Source organism: Limulus polyphemus, unplaced genomic scaffold, assembly GCF_000517525.1.
Source record: "Limulus polyphemus unplaced genomic scaffold, Limulus_polyphemus-2.1.2 Scaffold2427, whole genome shotgun sequence".
Classification (NCBI taxonomy): Eukaryota; Metazoa; Arthropoda; class Merostomata; order Xiphosura; family Limulidae; genus Limulus; species Limulus polyphemus.
The window spans coordinates 117,701-132,981 of record NW_013668037.1 but is presented as its reverse complement, the minus strand read 5'-3'; the positions used below and the strand labels follow the sequence as shown (position 1 = coordinate 132,981).

Genomic DNA, 15,281 nt, shown 5'->3' with positions numbered 1-15,281 from the left:
TGTACATTTGCTGTCATGTTAAACTTATATTAAAGTTTTTCTTCATTACCCATTTAAGCCGTCTCCAGCCATTATTAGTCTCAAAGTGGGTTCCTCGTCATCGAATTTAAGGCTCACACTGTTAATTTACTCGAATAAAAGAATGTGTAATATGAATGAATTCTTGTTAACTAGTGTATTGTTTGACTATCTCTCACCGTACATTTTGTACATGTTCTCTATATACGAGTTTGAAGCTTATTAGCATTCATTGTTTGGGTGTTAGTAACTTTTCCCTACTTATGCTTATTGGCCCGACATGACCAGGTGGTTAGGGCGCTTGACTCACTATCTTAGAGTTGAGGGTCCGTATCCCCAGCCCACCAAACATGCTCGCCCTTCCAGCCATGGAGGTGTTATAATGTAACAGTCAATTGCACTATTCATTGATAAAAGAGTAGGTGATGACTGGCTGCCTTCTATCTTGTCTTGCACTGCTAAATTAGGGATGGCTAGCGCAGATAGCTCTTGTGTAGCTTTGCACGAAATTCAAAAACAATCCTATATAATGTGTATAGAATACTTACCAAAAATTACCAAACCAAATTAGTGCTAATCTGAAGGATCATTGTAATCCAAAGTCATTTTGAACTAATATACTTTTTTAAAATTCAACTCTATATATGATTTGAGTTTGTAAGCAAATATAGTATTAATTAAGATTTGTACAATATTAATGAACGTCCAATGACATTAATACCACAAATTATATAAAAATGATATTTTGTATGCGTTAAATATCTGTATTTTGGAAAAAGTTAAATGTATCATAAAGTTTATTAGTTCCGATAGTATTATGGCTTAAGTTGCAAAATGAAAATATTTTATATGTATATATATATAACTTTAAAGTTTTGAGTACAACTTTGAAAAAAGTGTTGTAAAACAATTAGGTTTCTTGCAATCATACGAACTCCTGCTAGAGAGGTTATAATGCCAAACTTTCGGGATTTGATCGGTGAGGTAGACACGGCGCTATTTAGCTTTGGGATGAAACAAACGACACTTGTGTGTGTGGCGTGAGAGATTCCTCACCAACTTAAACTATCCACGTAATATGTTGATTAATTCGATACGTTCTTATTAAATGGTACCATTGGTAATGTATATTTTAATACAAGGATTGGAGATTGACTTCCTAATATTGATTGTGGACGTTAATTATGAATATTTTCAGGTGTCACATGTAGTTATATCAAGACATTTATGATCGTGAAAAGCATCTTTTGGACATTTTATATTTTTGTATAGCATCTTGTTGATTGAAGCACGATTTGTTTGTATCGCACATTGAAGCCATTATATAAAATACACTGACTTTATCCGTGGCAAAAATACTTTATAAATAAGTCCCGACGTTGAACAAATTAATTTGTTGTGCGAGCATCCCTTGAGAAATCTACTATGTTTTAACATTACTGTTTTTTTTTTTTCGTTGGCACAGCGGTATGTCTGCGGACTTACAACGCTAGAAACCGGGTTTCGATATCCGTGGTGGGCAGAGCACAGATAGCCCATTGTGTAGCTTTGTGCTTAATACCAAACAAAACAAACAATTTTCAGCATTTACCAAAACGTGTGTTCGTAAACGTTCATTTGAAGAATTAAACTGTCCCTTGTCTGTGCGATAGGTTCATTGGACAAAAATCTGTTAGAAATGGAAGGCTCAAAGATGTTTATTTTCAATTGAATAACTTTTTCTTTTCTTTTTTTACATTTGGGCGTTTCTAAATAGGCATATTCCATCTTCAGAATAAAAATATAAACTGTAGCAACAAACAACGTTACAAAAAAAAACCCTATATAAAGGACTAAAGTAAGCATGAAGCGATTTTGTTGCATTTAGTTCTGGATATTTAATAAGGGTGTTTCTTTTTTTTTTAATCGGTAAGTCTTACGTCTGAATGGCCAGTTGTCATGACTTGAAAGGTGGTAACTGAGAAGAGATGGTTTGTAGTTTCACAATGTGAGCAGGTTGTAGAATCAATAGTTAGAAAAAAAAATTGAAGAAGTTTTAGGGAAAAAAAAGCTACAGTCGCATTTGAAAGATTTTTATTGAACAATAATTCACTTTGATACTTTAAAATTAGTATATATTGTTCTAAACACAAAAGTGCTCAAAACATCAAAATAAAAAATACCGTTATTTAGTTTGGTTCAAAACCTACAAAATCTTCATTGCTTTCACTGTAATTTGTTTTTTTAATATTTAGGGAGCATTATAAATAGTTATGTTTTTAAAAGAAAAAAAAACTATTGTTATAAATAACACATTCAATTGTACTAAACTATGCATGCCTATTTAAATATATTTACACATGGCTTATGTATATCGTATACGTACATATATATTATTCATACCTTCGGTGTATAGGACACAAGCAGATTTTGACATCAAATTTCGGGGTAAAAAGTGCGTCTTGTACACCGAAAAATACGGTATTCTCGATTTTGAATGAAACTTAATATTCTTGAGTTCTAATGTACAAGTGGCGTGTTTTTAGACATTTTTATGATAGGAGCGGAATGGTCCGAGCCCATAAAATACTGTTAAATAATTCTCAAGTTCCAGATAATAGGCGCATTATAACAGTAGTTGTATAGGCAGCGAGTGATATTGATTGGTTGCCCTCCCTCTGGCAAACAATTGTAAAAAAGGGATGGCTGTGCCTAGACCTGGTGTGTAGCCATGTGTCGCATTGGATATCTTTCATGTTGAAAATATTTCATCACTTGTAAGCATAAACTATTTATGGGCCACAAAGAATTAAGAAATCTGTTAGTTAAAAGAACGACTTAAAACTAATTGTAATTTCAATATGACGTTGAATTATTACTAAAAACGTTTCAGGACTTTAATTTTTATTATACTTTGTAAACCAAGGAAATGGAAAGTCAAAGTAAAGAGGCAAACTGTAACCAGTGCTTGAGTTGTAAAAAAAATAACAAGTGGAACGGTCAGATTTGATATCCAGTTTGCAAACAGCAGTCGTATGCTGCGTAAATCGAATGGGTAGTTTAATAATAGGAACTATTTGATAAACAAAGTTAACAACTGGAACGGCGTCCCGGTTCCTTCCGCCTCAACTCAAGCACTGACTGTAACTGATAATTGTTGAACGTTGTTCACGTATACTGTTAAGAAAGTTTCGAGTTTGTGCATGTAATATCTTCATGAAAATGCTATTGTTTTGGAACATTTTGTAAGGAATTGATTTTATGCTGCAAAGAATGAAAGCGTGAACACATTTTATAAGCTCAATCTAACAACAAACTGAAAAGAAAAAAAAAGACGAGTTTATTTGAAGTTTAAGGGTGTCGTATTCAAATACAGCAGGTAAATACGGGTAATACTACGTGTAGCAGATTCCAAAAAGTTTAAATCAAACACACACACAACGAAGGAAGAAAGGCAAACACATGAGGACAAATTGTAACACAAAATCTTGATTCACAAAGACACGCTTGATTGCTGGGGCTTCAAACTTCTGGATGTTGGAGTAAAAAGCAATCACTCTGCGAAACAGGTATCGTGGTGTATCCCACTGTTAAGACAGATTGAAAGTTCTTAAAGTGCTAGTCCATTGTCTTAGATTATCTACGTCAACTTGTACATGTGTTTGCACAAACCCTAAACTTAAGTATGACTTGCACTCCAGAGGAGATGTGGTATAAGAACATGGTCAAGCAAGAATAAGCTGTATTGAACAATCGCTGTAGTATATAGCTCTTGTTTTAAGTAGAAGAGTATTGCAAATTTGTGAGTTTTCTAATCTTGTTTACGAGGACGTCATGTATGCATGAACATTTTGAAAAATACATATGAATATACATGGATATATATGTATATATGCGTGTTTTTCATCAGTTGTTAAAGAGTGAAATATAGCTGTCGAAAAGGTTTTATAAAACTGAAGGTTTTTATCTAAGAGACAGATGAGAAACGTTAAGATTGTGTGGGATAATAATAGTTAGAAAAGACAAGAAGTGGCTTTGTTCGAATCAGCAAGTAAAGTTAATTGAAAAATGGTTGGACTATATTTTGAAAGTCTGTTAATACGTACACGCACAACAATGATATGATAAATTTTACTAAAGCAACCTGTATTCACGTGTGACGTTCTCTGTCTCATCATTGGTTCATCAGAAGTGCCATGTTTTCATTGGTCATATTCAAAAGACAAAGTACTTAATTCTGATTGCCTGTCTACTTGTTGAAAGGATTAACTACAGTATCAATATGGCAATAAACAGCTGCATGTTGTCCTTTTCACCTGCTCTCATTGGTTTCTGACTTTACAGACGAGTCGAATTGTTACTTAATTACTTTTTTAAATCTAGGAAATAATTAGTTTATAAATTGTGTTTCGGCTGCTAATCTGCTGCCATTTCATTAACAATTTTTATACTGTGAATGCGTTTTATAAGCTAACGAAGCATGATTATAATTAATTACACTTGTCGTAAGACATTGATATTAGGCCTATTATACACTCTTCTAATTCTCGAAAAACCCTAACGGTCTAGGTAAAGAATGCAGTAATTTAATATATATAATAAACCTAATATTAATATCTTACAAAAAGTGTAATTAACAGGTAACTGTACATACTTTTGACGGGAAGCATGTATCTCAGTCTTTTGACACACAATAGAAGTTCTTGACAAGGTCTATACTCTCAACTAATATTCAGAGAATCTGAATAAGTCGTACATGTTTTATAAGGCACATGAAATGTAGTGTATTACTGCTCAATTTCTGATTCGTATTTGATGTTTTAGCTTACACCCAGCATTGTTTTTACAGAAAATTCAGCATAGCGCAAACATATGTAGCACCGCACTTACCCATTCAAGTTAAAATTCATCGTAAGTTGTAGTTCCAACATAATTATGGGAATCAATACATGGCTTTATTTCATTAGTCGACTTTCAGTATTAAACTAAAATCAAAGGTAAAAAATTATTCGTCTGAACAACTAGGTATATTATGTCAACGTTTTCTTTTTGTTTTTTTGTGTGTGTATGTGTATGTAAACGTTTTAAACTTTATATTTACTTATATATATATATATATATTTGTATACTGGTGTTTCTGATTTTGATTGTTTTATCATCTTTAGCCCTGAGGTAGAGCTCTGGATTTTGGAACTGGCGAGCCGGGGTTCGAACCCATGTGACACCACAAAATATTTAAAGCACTTTAATCTGTGGGTTTGTTATAAGAGTGACACTCAATTCTTTAGCGCAGACGGTAGAGTGTTGCTGACTGGCTGCCTTCCCTCTGGCCATTAGGTTAAAATTAGAGACGTAGCAAATAATAGACTTGAGTTTTTGCTACTCAGCTTATAAGCAACCATTTATGCTTAATAATTGAACGAATGTCACGTACACCAAGCGTCCTGCGAAATTCGTTATTCCGTAATTTCTAATTAAAACGACGTTTATGTTTAATATTAAAGCTACTTGACCTTCAAGTTGCTACACACGAAACCTAGTGTTTCACTCAGTTAAACTTGGTTACCTTCTCTATTCCTGAAAATCATATTCACATACTACCAGATTAACTAATTAATGTGTTTCCCTTGTAGCCTGAATCTTGTTAACCCGACCTGATGGTTAGGGCGTTCGACTGGTAATATGAGGGTCGCGGATTCGAATCCCTGTCACACCGACATAAACATTCACCTGCTCCTAAACCACAGCGCTGAAGGAGGAAGAGGTCTTATTGAACCTGACCCTCCCTGGTCTATCAACACCAAAATCCCGATAACGAAGCAGACAGGTTGCTAACGAACTCAATCCTTTTTTGGCCGCACCTTTTTTTCTCACTTACAGTGTTTTTGATTGGATATCATAACTTTTTGTCAATACACACCAACAAACCACAAGTAAGAAAGTGACACTCGATAGTAACCAACATTAGCTTTAGGATCGCAATTCTATTATTCGGAACAGACCTAAACTTTAAAAATCAACCAGATTCTTTAAAATATATGGTGGTAGTTTTTCCTGTCCAAAATAGCGTTAATAGCTTCCTTTATAGTAACGACATGAAAACTAGATTAACAGTTTCTTATCATCACCCGCATGCACTCGATACAGCTGTATTAAGCATCATTATTTACCCTAATTGCTTAAGCTAATATCAACAGACGCTAAACGCTCTTAAATTGAGAGAATTTCATGAAATTTAGCAAATTCGTGCTTAAAAGTTGGCAATGAATAATAACCGTCTATCCGTATGATTTTTTCCAAAACTTGAGCTAGAAACTGTTAATCTAGTTTGCTTGGCCTAACCAATACTTATGTATCTGCACGTACTTTCACCCTATAGTTTTGCTGCTCTCAATCAGCCGTTTTAAATCTGAATGACAAAAAACTAAACACGATCCACTTTTACTCTTAGGTGAAGCTGTAGTAAAACAAATAGACCGATAGCGCACGTAACTGTTTTGCCTAGGCATGCGCAAACATTTTGGTCAAAATTAAGCAGTTTTTGTTGGATAAGTTTGTACATGTGGCTTATATGTAGACCAAATTTGACACCTAATTGTAAGTTGTAAAGATCTATCAGTGAACCAAATTTGAAAAATCAGTGAAAGTTAAGTATGGTTTTCTATCAAATAAAGTTTCCATACTTTCGATGCGAAGAAAAAAGAAGAAAGTCAATCAAAATTGGAGATTTTATATCTCATGTAATTCGTAATGGACTGACTTGAAATTTGGTATGTGAAGTAAGGGTCTAGTTGAGCACATCTATTGAAAATGTGCGACAGTTTGTATTACCACAGTCCAAGCTACAGAAAGTGAGAAAATTTTTAAATTATCACTCCTGTTAATAACACACAATATGTCCTGCAGGTTGTTTTAGCCGCACGACATAATATCGCGTGTTTTGATGTCTGTGTAATCAGTATTATTTCCTGTTTTATTGTGTTCTATTTCTTTTTCTTTCTTTCATTTAACGGAGAAAGTAATGAATGAAAACGGTTTTAAATAGACACCGTTCACTGCAAGACAAATTACATTATAACATCTAACAAACGAATAATTCACTATGTTTACCGAATGATGAATACTAACCACAGGAGCTAAAAGCCCCCCAGTGGCACAGCGGTATGTCTGCGGATTTATAACGCTAGAATCCGGGTTTCGATACCCGTGGTGGGCAGAGCACAGATAGCCTATTGTGTAGCTTTGTGCTTAATTACAAACAAACAAACAAACAGGAGCTAAAAACTATATGTACTTCCGCAAGGTCCCTGAAAATGTTCTGTTTCATGAGTAAATAAAGCCACAATTAAGAGTAACACATATTTGTGATTCCTGCTTTTGAATTTCATATGCCATTCTACAGAGTGTATAATTCTTCTCGTGGTTCATGGCATGTTCACGTTGTACTGATATTACGACAGTACAAATTACAACGTTAAGCATCTCTTATGTGACGTCATTTTAGTGTCTGCTGACTGGACAGACAACACACTACAGTATGGAGTGTGAGTAGTTAAAACAGGTGACCCTTCCAGACTCTGGGAAATAACATAAACACAGCAGCTAAATTCTGTTTCTGCAACCGGCTGTCACGAAAACATATAATCGTTTCATGGACACAACGTTACGGGGGGGGGGGGGTCATGTCCCACACACTCTTTGAAGTGTGGCAAATCGTCCCTCCACTTTTTGAAAGATATGTTATTTATAAGCTTAAATATTTTACTCTCGGTTAATTTTACGTAAAACCAGTTGTCAGGTCAAACGAAGTCTTCAACTAGGACCATGTTACTCATGCAACATAGCAGTTCCCTCAGTCTTGGCACAGTTTGTGTGAAGTGTTTAAAACAGAAAGGCAGTTGGTCACTGGCAGCTGAAGAAGGAGAAGCAAGAATTGTACGTCTAGGGAGCTAAATGTATGGTTTTGGAATACCAGTAAAGGTAGATAGATTATGTCGATGAATTCAATGCTGTAAGCCTTAAATAATATTTGTATGAACAATAGGATCTAATTGTAAAAAGTTGTTATCCATACTGTCAGTGTGAAACAAAGAATTGAGGCCATTTTAAAACTGATAATAAATCTTACTGTAAGAGCTGAATTCTAGTTGTTTTGAAGATAAATGTTTGTATTCTTATTTTTGTTTATTTTTCAAGACAACAGTGCCATATAGCCTTAGTTTTGGTTATGAGTTTGTTGTCTTGCAATTCAGTGTAGTTAAAGTTTGTTTACAGTCAGGAAGCAAATACAGAGTTTTGATCATTAAGGCATTAAGACATAAAGGAATAAAATATTAAAAGAATAAAGGTATAAATTTAAAAAGTTATTGTCGAAAACTTATTGTTTGATTTGTTATACAAAAGAAAGATTTACATGTGTGCGACTGCTGTGAATGTAAATAAATAAATTTACTATTATTTCTTGAACTTTGGAAAGTCTTATGCCTGGAGTTATACATAATCTCAATAAAGTGGAAAGCACAATAATAGGATGAGACGAAATGTATATGCAACTAGGAACTCAGACAAGCTAATAACTTGGTCCACCAAAATAGTATTTGTTGGTTGGTTTGTTTGAAGTTAAGCACAAAGCTACAGAATGGGCTATCTGTGCTCTACCCACTACGGATATCGAAACCCAGTTTTCTAGCGTTCGCAGACATACCGCTAAGCCACTGGGGGACCCAAAATTGTAAACCAAGAGTTATCCATCTTAGAAACTAAATGTGTATTTTTCATTTAAAGAAGTTATCACCAATATCAAAAGCAACAAAAAGGGGAAAAAATGGACATAAGGCATTTTTTCCAAGCAAAGCAGTGCAATTTAACGTTAACTGAATTGTTTTTGATAAGATAAACTTGCAAACAAAGCATAAATATCAGAACATTATTATCCTTTATAAAAGTATGAAACATACCAGGTAATTGTGGTTTGGACATGATAAAACTTTAATTTTATACCACTTCTATTGTATAATGTGTCCACATCTTTCACGATAAAAAACGATTTAACCTAGACAGCAATATCGTAATTTCAAATAGAGTTGATAAAGCTATTTCAAGAAGTCTCTCAATAAAATTGTATTCTTCCTCTTATTATTATTATTAATTATATTATTATTACCGCTATTATTTCATTCAGTTTTACATGCCTGTATGTAAAGTAAAAATTCCTATTTCTGAGATGAGTTAGAAAGAGGTGTCAAGGGGTTACCTGTGGTACTCGAGTATGGTATTTTTGCTGTCATGTTTATTGTAGGAGAACGTGCAGGCAGATGTGAGCAACAATGCCAGAGAGAAAGAGAGAATGTGTAGGCAAGGAGGTTAGTGATGATGAAAGAGAATTATCAGCAGAACATCAATATCTGCCCAGCACAGAGGCATTTGAGGCAGAAGCCACAGAGTTAGGAAGGTGAGAAAGAGATGACCTCGGAAAAATCCCACATGAGCCAAACCCAAGGTTCATTATAGATCAAAAGTTTACAAATAGGACTCTCCAGTTTCAGGATATGTAGTTCAAATGTAGACCTCTCGTTTGTATTCTCACGATTTAGAAATTGGAAAAAAAGCCCTAGAAAGGTTTGCAAAGCATGCTGATTGTCAATTGCATAAGGTAGTAGTGACAGCTTATGTTCAGAAGGCAATACCAGTAGACATTCAGCTCTCAAGTGTTTTGGCATCATAGCAACAGGAGGCAAAATCTTACTTATTGAAGATTGTAAGCACAGTGTATTTTTGTAGTATTTCAACAGTTGGCTTTTAAAGGACATAAGGAAAAGGCCAGATGCTGAGGTCAAAGGATGGTCTTAAACTATGAATTTGGTTGACACACAACAAAGATTATACATGCCATAAAATTAAAAATGAGATCCTGGGCAACTCCTTTGTGAGATATATTGCAAAGCAAATAAGTTATCTGCCTCTGCTGCAATATTCAGTGATAATTGATGTAACACAAGATATATCTGGTACTGAATAAGAGTCAAGCTGCCGTCACTGTGTGGCATCATGATCTGATGCCACATAAATAAGTTGTAGGTCTCTATGAAATGTCTTCAACAACAGGTTTCCATTGATATCTTACTGCACCTTAATCTACCCCTTTCTGGTCTTTGTAGGCAAACATATAATGGTGCTGCAAATATGTTGGACCAATACTCGTGTTGGACTCGTGTAACTCCCGAAATTCGGAGAAATCGAGTGTGACCGACCGACACTTGGCATTTATGATTATGATAAATAGTTAAGTGGAAATGTCCTACGACATTATCTGAGTTCTGTTCATAAATACACATTTCAATATTCCTTTATTGCATTTTTCTTCACGAAAATAGTGACATTACAGTCTGTATATAAAGTACATATCATTGTGGATATGAAGTAATTATATGACATTCAGAATACAAACAGTGATGCTAGTATGTTTATAAAGTGCACGTCAATGTGGATATGAAGTAATTATATGACACTCAAGACACAAGTAGTTATAGCAGTCTGTATATAAAGTACATATCATTGTGGATATGAAGTAATTATATGACACTCAAGACACAAGTGGTTATAGCAGTCTGTATATAAAGTACATATCTGTGGATATGAAGTAATTATATGACACTCAAGATACAAGTAGTTATAACAGTCTGTATATAAAGTACATATCATTGTGGATATATGTAGTTAAATAAATAAATGCAAATATAAATGAATAGATAGATAGATAATTAGGAAGGCAAGCGAAGCAACGATTATGTCTATCGCTGAAATGGCTCATTCCCTACCTTTACAAGCATAATTAAATTTGAGCCTTGCCATCTGGTGGTTGGTTTTGTAGCACTTATCAAACAATCTACATATATGTGATCACATGGATGAGTGAAATTGTTGTAAGCTATATTTTTAATGTAGTAATCTACATGTTAGCTAGAGGGCACATGATGTTAAGATCTAGAAAGTCCTAGAATATTCTGGAATATTAGTGATCGAGATATTTTACGAAGTATTTAAAAATTAGGTTGCAGATATAAATAAACAGTTCAGGAGTGGTAAATAGTGAAAGTATTGAGTAATCAATTATTTTTAAGCGTGAAGTAATTGAATAAACGTTACTTATCGCGTATATTAAATTACATGATCTATTAGCCTCGAAATTTCACGGGCAAGTTTACTTTTGCATAGTATTTCCTTTTGAGCGTATTTGTAAATATAGGCCGACAAATTAAAACCTGTATAAGGTTGTAAAAATTAAGGAAAAATAAATTAATTTGTTATCGTTACATGGACTGAACTTCGAATTATTTTCCAATTATTCCAGGTCAAAAGAAAAACACATAGCTAACTAGATACCAAAAAAGTAGAAATTCATCGGATTTTAACTGATAATACAAGTTATGTCCCAAATGAGAAAACAAATTCGTTATTTGAAGAAAATAGTCCACGGACTTATTGAATGAAACTTTTAAGTAGGTTGATTGTCACTAATTCTACAGCTACAGCTATTTGACCAGATTTGTTAAAAAGATATGGAAACTTACCTACAGAGATGAAGAAAGAAGAGCGATTAATGTGAACATCAGGTGAACATAAAGCTCTAGCAATAGGAAAGTTGGAAATTTCCCTTATGTAGGAAACTTCTTTGTAACTCACAGTGTGTGTATAATTAACAAGAATGCATATTTGGAGCTGACTTTATGCAGAGACATGGATGTGAGGTTTGGCTAGCTTCATATTTTGTGCACTACATTGAAATTACTATACAAGAGGTTGAACTCCAGTGGAAACAGGGATGGTGGTCAATGCACCACCAAATGACATATTCATATCAGGAGTTATTAGCGATAATTCTTCATATAGTGACTGTATTGTAGTGGAGCCAAACACTCAGGATATCCTGAGGAATTGGTATTGGAATAACTCTTGTGGAAATGAATAATAAAGATACGTTACTTGTCTTTACCCAGGGAAGACTTAAACCAGTTTGTGATAAAATTAAAGGCAGTTATGATGTAAACCTTGATAAAACTGGATTTTATCCACGTGACATGGTATGGCTGAACAGTTATCACAAGAGAGAACAAACCCCAAAGTTAAATTGGTGTTTGGAGGATAGGAAATCGAAGCCAAAAGTCATTCACTGTGAGAGAACAGCTAACTGGTTAAATCCAGAGAAGAACTTGGTGGTGAAACATCAGTCTGTGGATGAACCTAGAGTTATTGTCAAAACTACTTCCAAAGGATCGTCAGCAGATGCACTCGACCACCAACTCACGAAGAGCTTCCACAGTGAAAGGACGTTCAATGACAACAAGACACAAGATGCCAACCTATTTGTATATCACAGTACTTGGTGAATAGATAGTTTAGTGTAATGTTTTAGTTTTTGAATTAGGAGACTTCACAATCCTGGAAAGAGGCAGTGTTGTAAGTTATACTTTTAATGTTGTAATTTAGATGCCAGATATGGGTGTATAACGTTAAGATAAAGCAATTTCTAAAATATTTGGTAATATTAGTGATCGAGAGGCTTTGCAAAGTATCTAGAAACAACCCTACAGATATAAATACGATTAGGCAGTTAGTTTAGGAGGGGTGAATAGTGAATGAGTATTGAGTAATCAGTTGTTTTTAAGCGTGAAGTATTTGTATCAGTGTTAGTTATTGCATATAATCAGCTGCTCTATCAGCCATCCGTGAAAATTTACAAGTAAGTTTACTTGTACATAAGTCTTTCTTCTTGAACATCATTTGTAAACTTAGGCCCGTAAGTTAGAACATGTATAAACTTGTAGAAATGTTAAGGAGGCACTAAACCAATTTGTTACTGTTACACAGACTGTACTTCTAATTATTTTCAACAGATGATTTAAGAGAACCCACTAAAGAAAGAATGACGTTATAAAATTATCTCATATTTGTTTACTGATGACACTTCAGTATGTATTAGTTCAAATAAGTGGCCATTTAATGGTAATTGTTTTAATAAGTTTGTGATTCGTAATATGAGTCCCTGTGATATCATGATAATTGAACACAATCATTTGTTTATTGCTAAGCTCAAAGATTCACAATGAGTTCTCTGTACTATGCTCAATGCGGTAATCGAAACCCAATTTTTGACATTATAAGCTCTCAGATTTACTAATGTGCCACCATAGAGCTTGAACATAATACAGAAAGAGGTGTTGTATTCAAGTGCTTTAAATTGTATGTAGTAAACATGTGATATGCAGGCATATCATAAGTGTCTTACCTTCTATAGTTATAATATAGGATTATTCCAAATTATTGTTTATTTAATTCCTACCTTCCATGGTGGTCCAGAGTTACTAACATTATTTTGTTCTAGCTTCTTTACCCTTTCTTCTCAAGTAGGTAACGTTTTCTCCCCCTCCCCCCTATCCCACAGAGACATTTCAGTATTGTGTATAGAATTCAGGTTGAACAGATTAGCGCTGAAATATCCTTTGCTGGTAGATTGTGACGTTGATTGAAGCTGAAAGTCCGACTAATGTTGTTAACGAACAGAGGTCACGAAGTGATGCCATTCATTGGGCAAAGAAAGCAAGTTAACATTCTGAATCCAGGAACGATTTCTTTGTTCAGTTTCACTTGGCTTTGATCGTGACTATCGTAGTAGAGATTCATCTTAAGATACTGAGAGCTGGTGAAATGTTTACTGATCCAGAAGAAATGATCGTCTAGGTACGCACATTGTTTTTTAATGTTGTATCTAAATAAAGATTGTCTCAGTGCTATTCAAATGTGTATAATCTGTTTATTTCTCATGCAACTTAAAACTCAATCAAGTTATCAACTTCAGAACACTCCCTATATTTCTTGGTAGAATCTGCTGTTATTTGCGGGTTTGCTTGTTTGATACTTATCGAACATTTTGTTTTTATCTGAAAATGCCACAAAAACACGAAGAAACACGTTAAATACGATTCAAGATAGGCATACATAACCTCTAAAACTTATGAATGCAAATAAGTAATTCAATGGAGATTTTGTTAATAGTAAGATTAACTGCACAGTATAGTATTGTTACGTCTCCGTTTGTTAATTAATTTTCCGTAAATTCGTTCCGACGAAACTTATGCGACAAAAGTCCTTTTTTAAATAAAACTGGTTTATTCTTTCCGAATACAACTTTACGATACACTTAATTTCAACAGTCGCTCTGTAACAAACGCTATAATTTTCAACGAATTTCTCACGTGCTTAACAATATTCTCTCTGACTGCAGTTCAATTACTCATTACCTTGTTGTCCCGTCACGTTGTGAACGTCTTATATATACAAGACTAACACATATCTAGTAAATGCTAGGGCATTCTTGAAGGAACAGGATATTTCTAGAAAACGTGGCGTGATACTAGTCACGTGACCTCGCTGACGCAACAATATGTTTATGGGCAGTAAATTTATTTACACAACAAATTGTTACTTAATTTTGAATTTTTACACTTTTAAATTTAAATTTTATTAATTCAAAGCCAAAGTAAATGTATTCAACAATATTTGCCTAAAGATAATAGAATATAATTGTGGTTCAGTTGCAATAAATTGAAATCAAAGAGTCAATGAAACTTTTCAAAGTACTGGTAAATTGAACAACAGGTTAGTGTGCCCTGACTGTGAACAATCAACAGCACCTGCTGCCAACTCTTTAACTATTCTTGTCTGACTGAATAGTGGGATTTAACTGTCTTCACTATAACAAACAACTGCCCAATATTTCTGGGTGTGGTAACAGGATGTGAATATTACCTGCCATGCTAATCACTGAATCATGCTCAATTTGTTGGCTGGTGCCTTCCCATTTCATGTATAAACTCAAAATTAAGGCCTTCTGTGCACAACTAGCTGTTTCTTTAACTTTGCTTGAATTTTTAAAGAAAAATAATAATAATAAACTAACTTACTGTAAGTATCATTAAAGATAAATTCTAGTTCTTAAACAAAAGATACTGAACATAATTTATCAGAATTTTTGATAATATTAAAACTTATTTAAACATAATGCACAAGTAACATTATTAGTTTATTATTCAAATATTCCATTGAAGTAGCTTTTCTGAGTTTTAAAAATATAAGTTTATCAATATATTAATACACTTATCCTTTACTCAGCTCAAATATTATCATAAGTTTAAATATTTTATCTTAAAATCATGAAGTTTGTAAACAGTATGTTTCTGATTGTATATATATATATATATATATATATATATACACACACACACACA

The 15,281-nt window shown here is 33.8% G+C and overlaps 1 long non-coding RNA gene across 1 annotated transcript in view; it reads right to left on the bottom strand.

Annotated features, from left to right (window-relative positions):
* The window catches only part of LOC111087653, a 16,705-nt gene extending 6,214 nt beyond the window's left edge, over positions 1–10,491 (bottom strand). Inside the window, exons 1-3 of the long non-coding RNA XR_002612315.1 lie at positions 10,375–10,491; positions 4,159–4,161; positions 2,147–2,155 (exon numbers count right to left, since the gene is read on the bottom strand). This is a non-coding gene — a long non-coding RNA (uncharacterized LOC111087653). The remainder of the gene's footprint in view (positions 1–2,146; positions 2,156–4,158; positions 4,162–10,374) is intronic.
* Positions 10,492–15,281: the final 4,790 nt, after the last annotated feature.